Source organism: Eumetopias jubatus, unplaced genomic scaffold (genome assembly GCF_037043125.1).
Source record: "Eumetopias jubatus isolate StellerSeaLion01/CBP00866 unplaced genomic scaffold, mEumJub1_p1.0 scaffold_3, whole genome shotgun sequence".
NCBI classification, from domain to species: domain Eukaryota; kingdom Metazoa; phylum Chordata; class Mammalia; order Carnivora; family Otariidae; genus Eumetopias; species Eumetopias jubatus.
This window is the reverse complement of record NW_028274809.1, coordinates 45231149-45243624: the sequence shown is the minus strand read 5'-3', so window position 1 is coordinate 45243624 and position 12476 is coordinate 45231149. Positions and strand designations below refer to the sequence as shown.

The following is a 12476-nucleotide window of genomic DNA, read 5'->3' as shown; positions in this document are numbered from 1 at the left end:
ACTGCCCACGACAGGCAAAGAGAGCCTCTGCAGACAACTGGACTGAAGGAAAAAGAGGCCAGGACTCAATAGCAGAGCACATGCAACACACATAGGAGACACTCCCTGAAGCCCCAGGCCCTGGGGAACAGGGGACACTAAACTGCAGGGCACTACAGGACCTCTTCTTCCCAAGGTCATTATCTTCAAGAGCTAGAGGTGTAGCTGACTTTCCTAACACACAGAAACAGACACAGAGAGTTAGACAAAATGAGGAGACAGAGAAATATGTCCCAAATAAAAGAACAGGACCAAACCACAGCAAGAGACATAAGCAAAACAGATATAATATGCTTGATAGAGAATTTAAAGTAATGATCATAAAGATACTTACTGGACCTGAGAAAAAAGTGGAGGACATCAGTGAAACCCTAAAAAGGAGATAAAAAAAAAAAATCAGAGATGAAGAACACAACAAATAAAATTAAAAATATGGTATAAATAGCAGGGTAGATGAAGCAGGGGAACGAATTAATAACCTGAGAGACAGAGTAATGGAAGTAACCAAGCTGAAAAAAATGAGAGGAAAAAAATCATGCAAATTAAGAATAGTCTTAGGGAACTCAGTGACTCCATCAAGCACAATAACATTTGCATTATAGGGATCCCAGAAGAAGACAGAGAAAGAGGAGCAGAAAATTTATTTGAAGAAATAGCTGAAAACTTCTCCAATCTGGGGAAGGAAACAGAAGCCCAGATCCAGGAGGCACAGAGACTACCCCCTCCTAAACCAACCCAAGGAGGTCCACACCGAGACACATAGTAATTAAAATGGCAAAAAAGTCGTGATAAACGACAAAAAAAAAAAAGTTAAAAAATAGCAAGAGAAAAGAAGTCAGTTACCTACTTATGGGGAAACCCCATAAAGATATCAGTGGATTTTTCAACAGAAACTTCGCTGGCCAAGAGTGTCAGTATACATTCAAAGTGCTGAAAGGGAAAAATATGCAGCCAAGAATACTCTATTCAGCAAAGCTCTGATTCAGAATAGAAGGACAGATAAAGAGTTTCTCAGACAAACAAAAGTTAAAGCAGTTCATGACCACTAAAGAAGCCCGATAAGAAATATTAAAGAGAACTCTGAGTGGAAAACCACTAGTGGGAGTATGAAAAGTAAAAGAACACGAAAGTAGTAAAAGTAAGTATACCTGTAAAAATTAGTCAAGGGAGTCATAAAATAAAAAGATGTAAAATATGACAATGCCATATACCTAAAAAGTGTGTGTGTGGGGGGAGGGGAGTAAAAACTGGATTCAAACTTAAGCAACAATACACTTAATATACACTACTATATGCAGAAGATGTTATATACAAACCTAATGGCAACCACAAATGAAAAACCAGTAATAGATATGCAAAGAATAAAGAGAAAGAAATCCAAGTATACCATTTACGAATGCTATGAAAGAGAGCAAGAAAGAAATCCAAGTATACCATTTACGAAAACCATGAAAGAGAGCAAGAAAGGACCAGAGAAAAAGTACAAAACAACCACAAAACAGGTAATAAAATGGCAACAAATACGTATCTATCAATAATTACTTTGAATGAAAATGAACTAAATGCTCCAATCAAAAATACAGGGTGACAGAGTGGATAAAAAATGAAGATCTGTCTATATGCTGCCTACAAGAGACTCATTTAAGACCTAAAGTCACTGAAGCTTGAAAGTAAGGGGATGGAGAAACATAATCATGCAAATGAGGGATGTCAAAAGAAAGCCAGGGTAGCAATACTTATATTGGACAAGGACTTTAAAACAAAGACTGTAATAGAAGACACAGAAGGACCTATATAATAAAGGGGACAACACAACAAGAGGATATAACAATAGTAAATATTTATGCACCCAACATGGGAGCACCCAAATACATAAAACAGTTAATAACAAACACAAAGGAACCAATTAATAGAAAAACAAAATAGTAGAGGACTTTAACACCCCACTTACATCGAGGGACAGATAATCCAAACATTTTAACAAGGAAATAGTGGCTTTAAATGACACACTGGACCAGATGGACTTAAAAGGTATATTCAGAACATTCCATCCTAAAACAACAGAATACACATTCTTTTCAAGTACACATGGAATTTTATTCAGAATAGATCACATATTAGTCCACAAAACAAGTCTCAATAAAGAAGACTGAAGTCATACCATGCTTCTTTTCCAACCGCAGTGCTATGAAATTAGAAATTGACCACAAGAAAAAAATCTGGAAAGAGCACAAATACATGAGGGATAAATAACATGTTACTACACAATGAATGGGTCAACTAAGAAATCAAAAAAAAAATAAAAGTTACATGGAAACAAATGAAAGTGAAAACACAGTCGTCCAAAATTTTTGGGATACAGCAAAAGCATTTCTAAGAGGAAAGTTTGTAGCAATACAGGCCTACCTCAAGAAGTAAGAAAAATCTCAAACAACCTAATCTTACACTCAAAGGAGCTAGAAAAAGAAGAACAAAACCCCAAACCAACAAAAGGAAGGAGATGATAAAGATTAGAACAGAAAGAAATGATATAGAAACTAAAAAACAATAGAAGAGTTTAATGAAAGCAGATCTGGTTCTTTGAAAGGATCAACAAAATTGATAAACCTTTAGCCAGTCTCACCAAAAAAGAGAGAGAGAACCCAAATAAAACCACAAAGAGGAGAAATAATAACCAACACCACAGAAATATAAACAATTCTAAGAGAATATTATGAAAAATCATATGCCAACAGTTGGACAACCTAGAAGAAATGGATAAATTCCTAGAAACATATAACCTTCCAAAACTGAAACAGGAAGGAATAGAAAATTCAAACAGACTGGTAGCCAGTAAAGAAATTGAATCAGTAATCAACAACTCCCAATAAATGAATCAGTAATCAACAACTCCCAATAAACAAGAGTCCAGAACCAGATAGCTTCACAGGTGAATTCTATCAAACATTTAAAGAAGAGTTAATACCTAGTCTTCTAAACCTATTCTAAAAAAATAGAAAGGAAAGGAAAACTTCCAAATTCATTCTATGAGGCCAATATTATCCTGATAACCAAAACCAGATAAAGACACTACAAAAAAAAAAAGAGAGAGAGAGAGAGATTGAGAGAGAATTACAGGCCAATATCTCTGATGAACATAGATAAAAAAACCTCAATAAAATACTAGCAAACTGAATCCAACAATACAGTAAAAAAATCATTCACCACAATCAAATGGGATTCATTCCTGGGATGCAAGGGTGGTTTGATATTTGTAAAAACAATGTGATAAGTCCCATCAGTAAGATAAATGATAAAAACTGTATGATCATTTCAATAGATGCAGAAAAAGCATTTGACAAAGTACAACATCTATTCATCATAAAAATTCTCAACAAAATAGTTTTAGAGGGAATATACCTCAACATACTAAGGCCTTATGCAAAAAACCCACCACTAACATCAATGGAGAAAAACTGAGAGCTTTTCCCCTAAAGTCAGGATCAAGACAAGACTGTTTACTCTCACCACTTTTATTCAACATAGTACTGGAAGTCCTAGCCACAGCAATTAGACAACAAAAAGAAAAGGCATCTAAATTGGTAAGGAAGAAGTAAAACTTTCACTATTTGCTGATGACATGATACTCTATATAGAAAACCCTCAAGAGTCCACCAAAAAACTACAACTACTGATTAATGAATTAAATAAAGTCGCAGGATACAAAATCAATGTACAGAAATCCATTGTATTCCTATACAGCAATAATGAAGCAGGGATAAGTGAAATTAAGAAAACAATTCAATTTACAATTGCACCAAAAACAATAAAATATCTAGGAATAAACTTAACAAAAGAGGTGAAAGAACTGTACTCTGAAAACTATAAAACACTGATGAAAGAAATTGAAGATGATATAAAGAAGTGGAAAGATATTCCATGCTCATGGATTGGAAGAAAAAATATTGTTAAAATGTCCATACTATCCAAAGCAATCTACACATTTAATGCAATCCCTACCTAAGTACCAATAGCATTTTTCACAGAGCTAGAACGAACAATCTTAAAATTTGTATGGAACCACAAAAGACCCCAAATAGCCAAAACAATCTTGAGAAAGAAAAACAAAACTGGAGCTATTACAATTCTGGACTTCAAGTTATATTGCAAAGCTGTAGTAATCAAAACAGTATGGTACTGGCATAAAAATAGACACATAGATTAATAGAACATAGTAGAAAACCCAGAAAATAGAAAACAATTATATGGCCAATTAATATTCAACAAAAGAGGAAAGAATATACAATGGGAAAAAGTCTCTTCAACAAATGGTGCTAGGAAAACTGGACAGCTACATGCAAAAGAATGAAATTGGACCAATTTCTTACAACAGAAAAAAATAAACTCAAAGTGGATTAAGGATCATAGGCGAGATATGGAACCATAAAAATCCTGTAAGAGAGCACAGGCAGTAATTTCTCTGACATCAGCTGTTGCAACATTTTTTTCTTGATCTGTCTCCTGAGGCAAAGGAAATAAAAGCAAAAATACGTTGGGATTACATCAAAATAAAAAGCTTCTCCATAGCAAAGGAACTAATCAACAAAACTAAAAGGTAATCTACAGAGTGGGAAAAGATATTTGCAAATGACATATCTGATAAAGGGTTAGAACCAAAATATATAAAGAAATTTTACATCTCAACACAAAAAAACAAATAATCCAATTTAAAAATGGGCAGAAGACATGAACGGACATTGTCGAAAGACAACATCCAGATGGCCAACAGACACATGAAAAAATATTCAACATCACTCCTCATCAGGGAAATGCAAATCAAAACCACAATGAGATATCATCTCACACCTGTGAAAATGACTAGTATCAAAAACACAAGAAAACAGATGTTCGCAAGGATATGGAGAAAAGAACCCTTTTGCAGTGTTGGTGGAAATCCAAACTGGTGCAGCCACTGTGGAAAACAGTATGGAGGTTCACCAAAAATTAAAAATAGAGCCACCTGCATGGTTCAGTCAGTTAAGGGTCTGCCTTCAGCTCAGGTCATGATCCCAAGTCCCACATTGGGCTTCCTGCTCAGCAGGGAGTCTGCTTATCCCTCTACCTCTCCCCCCAGCTTGTGATCTATCTCTCTCTCTAAACAAACAAACAAAAAAACTACTCAATGATCCAGCAAACACACTATTGGGTATTTACCCAGAAAATACAAAAACACGAATTCAAAGGGATATATGCACGCCTATTTTTATAGCAGCATTATTTACAATAGCCAAACTCCGGAAGGAGCCCAAGTGTCCACCAATAGATGAATGGATAAAGAAGTGGTGTGTGTGTGTGTGTGTGTGTGTGTGTGTGTGTGTGTGTGCGTGTGTGTATGTGTGTGTGTGTATATATATATATATATATATATTATATATATAATGAAATATTATTCAGCCATAAGAAAGAATGAAATCTTGCCATTTGCAACAACGTGGATGGAGCTGGAGTGTATAATGCTAAGCAAAATAAGTCAGTCAGAGAAAGACGAATACCATAAGATTTCACTCCTATATGGAATTTAAGAAACAAAACAAATAAAGGAAAAAAGAGAGAGAAAGAGAGAGAGAGAGACAAACCAAGAAACAGACTCTTAGCTATAGAGAACAAACAGATGGTTACCAGAAGGGCAGTGGGCGGGGGGCTGGATGGAGTAGGTGATGGGGATTAAAGAGCACACTTATCATGATGAACACTGGGTAATGTATAGAATAGTTGAATCACTATATTGTACACCTGAAACTGATGACACTGTATGTTAACTATACTGAAAATAAAAAACTTAAGAAAAAAATTGTTATAAACTTAATCACATAAAGGCCTATAAAATATTTTCTGTTATAAAAGCTTCCTCACACTTGAAAAACTTGGGATCATGGATCTGGCATTTTTAAAGTCTTCTAAAATTATAAACTAAGAGGAAAAATATTACTATATAAAACAATTAAGTGCCATTTCTTTTTCCTTAAATCTCAGAGATGGATTTCAGTTATGCTACTCTTGTATGGGTGTGTGATACTTACCTAATACTTTACAATTGCTAGTTAATCACAGTACACTCTAGTGGTAATTGTGCACATTATTATTACAAGCCCTCTGTGTGGGGTGCTGAAGGTGCCACTGGAGAGGCCATGTCTGTCAGCTCCACAGAGCAGCTGGTGGTTGGGCCACTGTCCCACAGCATCCACTCCAGGCCCTGCTGCTTGGCGGCAACAGGAACCCCATGATGCCGCTGCAGACCAGGGGGCGCTGCTGAGCCCAGGATCCCCGCCAGCAGCGCAGCGCCCCACTGCCAGGCCACACCTGGGATCCTAGGTCCCAGGGGCCGTGCCACCTCAGCCCACTGTACTTCAGTCTGTTCTGCCCAGCTGTCCACCGTCCAACTCTGGAGAAAATTTTCAGAAGATAAATCATGAAGATAGTCATTATCAGAGGTAGAGACATTCACAAGTTGTTCCTAATCAGAGTGAAGCTTGTATTTCAGAGAATCAGCCTTACTCCTCAGCATGCATACCACCTAGTTCTCTAGATAGCTTCTGAAGAAGGACCAGCCCCCCTTTACCTCCCTATAAGTTGGAATAATATGTAAGCATCTCTTAAAAGACTAGGAAGATCAGATTTAGGAGGGGTATGAGCAAATCCTCTATAACAGTGTAGCAGAATATGAATCTTTTGTGAAATTCATACATGATTGATCACATTATGTAATGATATGGAACAAGGTCAACAAGCTATGCATCCGGAAACTTTTTTGCCTATGTGGGAACAGGTTTGACTGCAAGGCATAGCTGCTGTATGCTTTTGCAACTGGTTTGCTACATTTCAGCTCCAGTTTTCCATCCTGACAACACTTAAACATGTCTTTAGGTCCATTTTATACCACTTAAAAAGACCTTAAAACTGTGTAAGAGTGGGGCACCTGGGTGGCTCAGTTGTTAAGCGTCTGCCTTCAGCTCAGGTCATGATCCCAGGGTCTTGGGATTGAGTCCCGCATTGGGCTCCCTGCTCGGCGGGAAGCCTGCTCTCCCTCTCCCACTCTCCCTGCTTGTGTTCCCTCTCTCGCTGTGTCTCTCTGTCAAATAAATAAAATCTTTAAAAAAAAAAAAACTGTGTAAGACTGATGAATCACAGACCTGTACCTCTGAAACAAATAATACATTATATGTTAAAAAGAAGAAGAAGAAGAAGAAGAAGATAGCAGGAAGGGAAGAATGAAGGAGGGTAATCGGAGGGGGAGACAAACCATGAGAGACGATGGACTCTGAGAAACAGACTGAGGGTTCTAGGGGGGGGGGGGTGAGGGGATGGGTTAGCCTGGGGATGGGTATTAAAGAGGGCACATACTGAATGGAGCACTGGGTGTTATACGCAAACAATGAATCATGGAACACTACATCTAAATAAATAAACAAACAAACAAAACCTGTCCGGTTGCCACAAGCATCTCTTCCTTTTCTCCTCATCCAATAAACAGCTGTATGGGGATAGATTTTCCAAACAAAAATACCTGGAATAGCATGTATTTAGCAAAATAGGACTTCAGTGGCACTCATCAAATAAAGTTTCCCTAAGTACAGTTCTGTAAGAAGTGTGTGTGTGTGTGTGTGTGTGTGTGTGTGTGTGTGTCTTTTATTTGTATTGTGTAAATTTTTGTGATCTTTGGGTTTCTGACTGTGAATTTGATGCATGACCAGTTATGGTTTAAAACATTTGCTTGGTCTGCAGAAGATTACTAAAGTTTTGTGACCATATGCCTGGTAATAGTGGATTGTTTTACATGTAGGTATTATTTGTTAAATGCAGGGACTGTTGTCAGGCACAGAACATCAATCATAAGTTAGGACAGACATTAGATGTGATTATGATGACGTAGCAGAGGTCCTAGGTCTACAAATGTGTGGTGAGGGATTAGGACAAACTGGAAATGAGCCATTTGATACCTGGACTCTGCCCAGCCATGTTACAAAAATACTTTTGCCCCCAATCCTTAAAATACTCACATGGAGTCTGCACTCACATCATTAGCACAAAGAGCTCCCTGGACACTGAACCTCTAAAAAGAAAATGTCTCCTCTGGGCAGAAGTACCAGATTTTTTCAGGGAACATAACATAGGTGAGCACCAGGCTGGGCCAGGCTCTGTCATCACTGGTATTTTGGAGGAGCCACTTCACCTTTGTATCAGTTATCACAAATAGAACTGGGATCGTTTGTTAGGTTCCCCCAAATTCTTTTAAGAGATGTCCATATTCAACTGCTTGAGTTTTGTTTGTTTGTTTGTTTTTGTAGATTGATTTATTTACTTATTTTAGAGAGAGAGAGAGAGAGCAGGGGGAGGAGCAGAGGGAGAGGGAGAGAACACCAAGCAGACTCGCTGCTGAGTGGGGAGCCTGAGTTTCAATCCCATGACGCTGAGATCATGACCTGAGCCAAAACCAAAAGTCAGATGCTCAATCAACTGAGCCACCAAGGTGCCCCTCAATTGCTTGAGTTTTGTTTTAGCAACCTCCTTTCTCAAAGTTGCTGAGGGGCTGTTCTTCACCTCGTTTCCAAGTCTGAGGAACAGAAAGTATCCTCTGTTTTGAGGAAGTGAAAGTTATGTATTTACTTTTTACTGTGGCTTGTTCAGGACAACATTTTACAAAATGCCTTGCTTCCTTAATTAGTGTTTCTAGAAAGGAAAGTTCTACTAAAATAGTTTTAGTTGGAATATCGAATAGTTTTTCTTTAATAGGGCTTATTTTGAAAAAATTGTATTTAATTCAAATGCAAAAAAGTTATAGGTAATCTCACTGATAAATACAGTTGCAAAACTCCTAAACAAAGCATTAGCAAATTGCACTCATCAATGTACCAAAAAAAAAAAATAACACTACATCATTATCAGTGGTGGATCTAGGAATGCAAGGATTTTTCAACATTGGAAGATCAATTTATGGAGATCATTGGCATATAAATAATACTTAAACACTTGCTAGTAAAGAAGATTCCCTAGGAAAAACAAATTAGATAACAAAAAGTGATTCCTAACAACATGATCTCCAACAATTTAAAACTTATGGAAGAGATCCCAAAGGAGCAGCCAATGAAAAGGGGGTGGGGGTGGAAAAGAGGGATGTGTTGTGTCAAGGTATCCAAGAGAAGAAGGTGGTTTCAAGAGGAGGACAGAGGATTGACTATTAATGCTGCACAATGGCAGTCACTGGTTCTTGGATAAACACAGTGTCGGTGGAGTCGTGGAGAGGAGCTGGATTGGAACGGGTTGAGAAAATACAAAATGGGGAAATGGAGCTGAGACTATCATTTAAGAAGTTAAGCTCTGAAGGGAACAGATAAATAGGGGTGGTAGCTTGATTCTTTTTAAAGGATTGCAGTAACAGGTTTGGTTTAGTATTTTGTTTTGTATTCATTGTTGTTGTTTAAGGATGGTAGGTACTGAAAGATATTTTATACCAAAGGAAATAATCTGTGAGTAAAAGTTTGATGATGTAGAAGAGAAAAGACAGTTATGGGAGCAATGCTTTCTCCCTCAGCCACCAACACCTTGCCAAACTCCAACTCAAGTGCAACTCAACTGTCTGCCATTCTCCTGAATTCAAGCAGCTGAACATAGTGGGAGAAACATACACAGCTGGTCTCATTTAAAATCCATGACCACAGATCTCAAATGAGCCCTTAACACTAATAATCCTACCCTATTTGCCTGATATGTATTACAGCTTCTCCTCTCTCCAAAATAACCACATCCTACATTCTCCTCTCTCCAGAAACTTACTCACATCCTTCACCTCCTTCACTTTTAGTTGCTCTCCTTGCCCCATACATCATGAGGGAAAATAGAAGCTCTTGGATAAGTGTTCTTTCATCTTCCCACCACCGAATCTCCCTGCTTTTTAGCACCTGCCTTCTTCTGTGACACCAGGTGGAATGGACAGCTAGGAAACCAGCTGAAGGGATAACTGCACACGTTAACCCAGAAAAATTTTGGCTTTCTTTAGGAGAAATAAATTGCTAAAACTATATACACAATAAAATTTTGATTAGAAGTAATGGAAGAATTCCATCTCCTTGAAAAAATTAAATTTGACCTGGGGAAATTGGACTTAGTAGAAATAATGCACCCTAATAAAGGTCATGTACTATGTGCCATCAGTAAAAATCTTCATTACAGAATTTACACATAAAACCTGTTCCCTGAAGAAAATCATTTTAGCAAAATAAAAATAAAAATGGAAACAATACATTTTAGTTCTGAAAATCAACTGTTAAAAAACAAGTCAACTGAGTAAATCTGAAAATCTAATTGGCTTTATTCAACAATTCATGAGTTGGGCAGCATCCCACCTAGCAAGTGGAAAAGAGCTCTGAAGAGCTGAACTAAATGAAAGGATTTATAGGCAGAAGGGGGCTGTAAAGGAAGTTTCTAATAAAAAATAAGTTGTTTCAGGCAAGGTTGCCTTCCTTTCAGGGAAGGGCAGGGGTCTATCTTGCAGATTACCCCACCAGTGCTGATCAGGTGATTCCACCTTAGCTGGTTAAAGGTCATATTCCCTGCAAAGGCTGAGACCACAATTAACTTGGATATTAAGTCTTGGTTTGCTGACATGGGGCCCAGCACAAGTGACTCCGTTTTGGATTTGTTGTCTCTCTCTCTCTCTCTCTCTCTCTCTCTCTCTCTCTCTCTCTCTCTCTCTCTCTCTTTCAACACAATAAGACTATAAATGGTCATTAAAGTTCTGATATTTAGAAACAAAGTCAAAACAATCCCATAGAACAATATTGGGAAAAAATTTTCCAACAGAGAAGTCAAAATATCCTGTACTAATTTGGTATATTTCCTTTCAGATCTTTTTTTAATGTATTCAGACAGAAGAGTGGGGTCCACTCCCAGTTGCTCAAGCTTAGGGTCCTCAAGCATAGTCAGTTTGTCAGCTCCATCCCTCCCATACCACCACCACACCAATAGGTCCCCTTGGCTAATAGATGCCCTAAAGACATTGTCAAGAGGTAGAAGAAAGCAAAGACTGGTGGATGGATTGGGCATTGTCATGCTGGATAATCAGCTGGTGAGAACCTGGTACAGAGAGAAGACAGTTCCCCCACAGTGCATATTACATGATGGACAGGAACAGGTCCTTGGTATAGACAATGTGAAGTTCTCATTCATAGAAACTCTAGGTAGTTTTCTGGCTGGCAAGGCCTCTGATCCAATTTGAGTCTTGGCACCTCACAGCAATATTTCCTCAGACCCAATGCCCTTACACCTTGTATAGAGGTGCTCTCTCTTGGGCCACTGTTTTCATGGGCTCCTGGTATTTTACCTTCCTTTTTTATCCCATGCCCTGGCTTCCCTCCTCTGCTCTCCTTTTGCCCTAGAGACTTCTTCCATTTCTCTTGTAAAATCCCTTAATGTTTCTTAGGAAGAACCTCAGTGTCTCCTTAAAAACTCATTTCAAGGCATTTATTGTTTTGCATTTAAAGAAGTTCGCGGTAGCCATGCCATCCTAACAAGTAAAAAGCTAAACACGCTGAAAAATCATCAACTCTTCCTGGATTCATAAGGGAGGAGAGGACATTGGGCAAATCTCTATCTCCAAGACTGGAAAGACTGATCGGCAAACAGAGAGTCATGGCTTACCAGAGCAGAAACTCACTTAATGGAAACCACCTCAGTAATGAGGCTCAGAAAACTTGAACTGTAATTGATGAATTGCTGGAGGCTCAGGATATCCAAATCTGAGGGTTAAGAACTCCAGGGGACTCAATCATAGTGGATCTCCACAATTTTGTAAAATTTACCTCCAGGAGATTGAGCACGGAGAAAATTCCCCTTCGGCTTCTGGCTGGAAAGGAAGAAGTATCCATTTTGAAAGAGATCAGAAGCATCTGTTCTTCCGAATAAGGCCTGCCCTCAGGAGAAACTAGTTAACCAGAGCCTAGCCTGCTGGCATATTATAGAGCCTAACTCACCTGGGGAAGGGAAATAGCCACTCCAGTCAGCTCTGTTCTTTCACGTAGGGGAAAGGGAAATACCCAAGGCCAGCCAACTCTAGCCATCCTGTCTCACCCAAAGGGGGAGAAAAAGACTATGAAACACTTTGACATTTGCAATCCAGAAGCATAGGCTCAAAGTCTGAGACCTGACCATAGAACAATAAACTCCTTCCCCCCAAACACACACTTTTTTTTTCTAAGATTTTATTTATTTATTTGACAGAGAGAGACACAGCGAGAGAGGGAACACAAGCAGGGGGAGTGGGAGAGGGAGAAGCAGGCTTCCTGTGGATCAGGGAGCTCGATGCGGGGCTCGATCCCAGGACCCTGGGATCATGACCTGAGCCGAAGGCAGACGCTTAACGACTGAGCCACCCAGGTGCCCCCCAACACACACACACATACCTT

At 38.7% G+C, this 12476-nt stretch overlaps 1 pseudogene; it reads right to left on the bottom strand.

Moving 5' to 3' along the window:
- Positions 1–12476, bottom strand: part of LOC114225117 (lysine-specific demethylase 3A-like) — a 31605-nt pseudogene that overhangs the window by 5871 nt on the left and 13258 nt on the right.